The sequence below is a fragment of the Gossypium hirsutum genome, chromosome A11 (assembly GCF_007990345.1).
Source record: "Gossypium hirsutum isolate 1008001.06 chromosome A11, Gossypium_hirsutum_v2.1, whole genome shotgun sequence".
In the NCBI taxonomy this organism is placed as follows: domain Eukaryota; kingdom Viridiplantae; phylum Streptophyta; class Magnoliopsida; order Malvales; family Malvaceae; genus Gossypium; species Gossypium hirsutum.
This window is the reverse complement of record NC_053434.1, coordinates 11,677,792-11,682,513: the sequence shown is the minus strand read 5'-3', so window position 1 is coordinate 11,682,513 and position 4,722 is coordinate 11,677,792. Positions and strand designations below refer to the sequence as shown.

Here is a 4,722-nt window from a genome sequence, read left to right as displayed (position 1 = left end):
TAAAATTTTAAAGGTGAAAAGTACGTTTTTACCATTGTATTGGTTAAAATAATTTAATTTTTAAAGAGACTAAAACAAAAATTTCCATTTTGGGGAGCTTTGGAGAAGATGATGAAACAAATCTTACCTTCACTAAAGCGTGCATATTATGTTAATGTTTTATCAGCCAGTTTTTTGCCCTAATGAAGATTGTTGTTCTAACACCTCTAACTCTTATTTGTCGCTGGAATAGGATTACGGAGTATTACCAAGATTTACAGATAAAATACAAACAATTTTACATCATTTCACATTCATATCATAAACTTGTAACAATCAATCATATCGTCCCTTATGTGAGCCCTCGAGACTCAAAGCACGCATTAGAATCAAGTCGGGGCTAAACCGGGTACTCAAAGAATTTTTCGCGAAACTTCAAAAAATTTCTTAGGTGCAAGGGACATACACGCCCGTGTCTTAGGCCGTGTGGACATTCGAAATAAGGCACACAACCGTGTCCTAACCCGTGTTAGTACCCGTGTAACTCTCTATCTTGGGTCACACAGCCAAGTCACTCGCCCGTGTGCTAGGCCGTGTGAACATAATAATTTTCATTAAATAGGTGCAAGGGTCACACAGCCAAGCCACACGCCGTGTGCCAGGCCGTGTGATCAATTTTGTGCATTTTGTTTTGAGATCTTAAAGATGCAGGGGGCCGTGTGTCACACACGACCAAGTCACACACCCATGTGCTAGGTCATGTGTCACACACGATTGAGACATACGCCCGTGTTGACAAAATAAGGTCATTTCTAAGACATATTTCTCACCCAAATTTGTCTTTCACCTATATAAACACTTAAACATATTCTCAAGCCAATACAAGACATTCAAATCCATTCAAAATCAGGTCTTATACATGATATAATACCTCTTATAACCAAGTATACAAACTTACCTAACTTACCAAATTCACATATATGCATTTATCATTAATTTAATACAATTCGTACTCAATTAAATCCAATTCACATCTTAGTCAAAAGTATCATTTTGTCCTTATACTTTTATTTAATTCTGATTTCGTCCCTAGGCTCGGAAAATGAAATTCATGCAATTTAATCCTTATTCCAAGCCTAGCCGATTTTTATATGTAACATTAGCAGCCCATGTATTTCACAAAATTCAAAATTTTTTCATGAATTTTACATCTTTTCAATTTAGTCCCTAAATCAAAATTTCATCAAAATTCCCTTTACAGAAGTTGTTTATCTATCAACAATTTTTCAATTTCTACCATAAAACTTCATAATTCATGCATATTAATTCATGGAAAAACCCTAGTACTTTGATAACTTTACAAATTAATCCCCGAGATAGCTAAATTAAGCTATTACGATCTCGGGAACATAAAAATCATTAAAAACGGGACTTGAATGCTCACCTAATTGAGAAAAATAAGCTTGTCTATCTTCAGGCTCTTCTAACTAGGGTTTTCATGTATTTTGTTTAGGAAAGATGATATAAATGATGATATTTTTTTATTTAATTAAAATACCATCTTTTATTATTTCATCTTTCCAATCTAGGGTCTGTTTGTTTACTAGGAAAACATTTTCTGGAAAATGTTTTACTGGTTTTCCAGTATTTGTTTGCTTGAAAATCACCTACATTGGTAAAACATTTTCAGAAACACGGGAAAATGATAAGGGATTTGGGGAAAATGTCTTACCGATTTTATTTCTGTAAGACATTTTCCATCTTTCCTCCTCCTTCCGTCCTTCTTCTTCATCATCCAATTGGACCAGTTCCCTTCCTGAAACAAAGCTCAAAATAACTTTTTTATGCTTTACTCTGTATTTCATTCAATTTGTCACCTCTCTCACTCAAATCTTCTTCCTTTTTTTTCTTTTGTTGAAGAATCTATTTGGATTTTGCATCTGTTTGGATTTTGTATCAATCTGTTGAAGAATCTTCTTCTTCTTCTTTTATGTTTTATTTAAAATCTATTTATTTCTGGGTTTTGCATCATTCAGTTTGTGCTTGCTCTTCTATTACCCTAAATTTGTTTTTTTTCTTTGATGTTTTGCGCTTATATAGTATGCCTCTATCTCTATGAAACATAGAGCCTTTCTTTCTTAGTCAGATTCTTTCCTGACTTGAACCAAAGCAACTCTTTCACCTCTCCATGGACACTATCGCTAAATCATAGCTACTTTCATCATTGATCTAGTGGCATTCTATCTTTCATCATTGATCTAGTTGCTTACTGCAACATTTACAATTCTTCTTTTATGGCATTAACAAAAACAAAGCATCGAGAGAGAGAGCAGGCCATTCCCCTATCTGTTCATTTTTTATTCAATCGAGTCCATAGATATTTGGTAACAAAACACTATCTTCCTTTTTTTCTTTCTCTCTTCCAAGTTCTTCATTATAGAAACAAAACCCAAAGGTAGAACCTTTTTTGCAAGCATACTTTTTCGGAATTTCAGATATCACTTCACTTTCTTTGGAACTTTGTTTTCTTCTTTCTTGTTTGGGAATTTAAAGATGAAGAAACGGAGAGATAAGCTGACTTGAAATATGATGGAGCCAGTGCCAGGGTCATTGGGAATTAGCGCTAGCTTGGCTCTTCGTTTGGGACAAACCATTTTCTCCTCTGCTTCACTTCTTTTCATGTGTTTGGATGTTGAATTCTATAACTATACTTCTTTCAGGTGATTCCCAAAAGCTTCATTTCTTCTATTTTTTTGGGTAAAATTTTGATTTTGGTTTTCTCTTTACCCTTTAATCGTCAATACCCATGCCCTTATTTCTGTTATTTTGTTGGAATTCAATTTATTGTTACTTGATAGTTGATTTCTGGTGTTAAAATGGACGTCTGTGGGAAAACTGTCATGATCATCATCTTGATGAATCTAGTACTATGTTAGGAGTTAAATTTTTTATGAGAGGACTGATCAAACATTTCTTTGCTTTTCCATTTTTATTGAGGAAGCAAGATAAATGCAGTCAAATGAACTGTATGCAATTCTTTTATGTGATCTTTTGGGTTCTGGGCTTTGGAATTATCAAATGCTTTCACTTGCTTAAATATCAAAATTCAGTAAGGATTCTAATATAGTTTATTGTTTGTGAGTTTAAAAAAGGGGTGAATTGTATGTTATTTCTTCTATTTCAATGGAAATTTCTCTAAGTTGATTCTAAAACTAGTTATCATGAACCTTAATGGATCTTGTATTGTATCTTCTAATGTTTTTTCCTTGGCTTTTGGTCCTTGATTTCTCATGTTCATATTAACTTCGAACCAGATAGTATTAAAAATTATTTCAATTAAAAGTCAATTAGTTACTCTTCCACTTCTCTCAGGTTCTAAACACTAAAAATTTCACAGTAGCTCATCACATAAACGGAAAACACAACAAAAAGATAACTACAAACTTAAACAGATAACTTGAACTTCGATAGTTACAAGGTCAACTCAAAAGTCAAAGCCAAACAGTAAATCTTTTAATTTAAATTTTTTTTCCATGAAATATCAGTTTATAACATCACATACTCCAAATATCGCAACTATTCATCAATCAAAACAAAAAAATTCAAAAAATAACTAAAGAAAAAGAAGAGAAAACTCACAGAAGAAAAAGAGTAATCCAAAGGAGATAGAGTAAACAAGATTAGAACCAAAAATAAAAAGTAAAGATGAATTACATGAATAATTTCGATATAATAAAAGAGAGCTACTTACATTTTCGATGATGAATTTGAGCTGAAAAGAAGACGAAATGAAAATAAGAGGATGAGATACTCTCTTTTCTAGATCCTTTTTGAGGTGTGTCTCTCAACTATCCATTCCTTTAGTTTCCTTGATTTCTCATGCTCATTTTCTCATGTTCATATAGTAGTTAAAAGCTGGTTCAGCTATCTGCCACAAGTAGTGACTCCAATATCCTATAGTTTCAGCGTTCTTAGAAAAGAATAAGGAAACTTGAATATCCTATATTCTCTTGATTTTAATATATACGATATGAAATGATGAATAATATAAAGAAAACCCGAGAGAATAAGAGAAAAAAATTCACACCAATTAATAAAAGCATGAGCTTATAAGTTGCTTGCAGCTACCAACATGAATAAACTATATTCTAATTTTGGTGGTAAGACTGAGTTGAGTGGGTGAAGGGTTCACGAACCTGGTTTCCAATAGCTTTACTTTCTCTAATCTTTCAATATCGTGCATTTTGGTAATTTCAGCATGCTTTGATGATTGAGACTGGTTATTGGCCAAAGCTAGAAGTAAGCATTATGTCTTTATCATCAGTTAAGTAAATAAATTATTTCCTCAAAAGCCCTATGCTTTATCTCAGTTTATTTTGGTCAATATTGTAGTGCTGATAGTGATGGAAATTTTGGAATTCAACTTTGAATCCGAAGTTGTTTAGTCCACTGAATTGTTAGCACAATTGGTTTAAAAATTTTAAAAACAAATTCTAATTGCTTTTGGACTCTTTAATTTATGAAGCATTTAATTAATTAATTTTATATCTAAAAAAAGTATCATTAAATTGAATACAATTTTTTTATTAAATATTTAATTAAATCATATTCTTAATTATTTTGATTAAAGTATTTATCGATCAATTTAATTGGACTGACATTTAATTTTTAACTGTATTGTTTTTGTCTTGTTGAAGTGGTCTATACTGTAGTACTTTTAATGTTTACGATCTGAAATGATGA

The 4,722-nt window shown here is 32.0% G+C and overlaps 1 long non-coding RNA gene across 1 annotated transcript; it reads right to left on the bottom strand.

Annotated features, from left to right (window-relative positions):
* Positions 1–1,941: 1,941 nt before the first annotated feature.
* Positions 1,942–4,242, bottom strand: LOC121209749 (uncharacterized). The gene is made up of 2 exons (XR_005904848.1): positions 4,067–4,242; positions 1,942–3,933 (listed from the first exon to the last, which is right to left on the bottom strand). It is a non-coding gene; the product is annotated as an uncharacterized lncRNA (long non-coding RNA).
* Between the last annotated feature and the right edge of the window lie 480 nt (positions 4,243–4,722).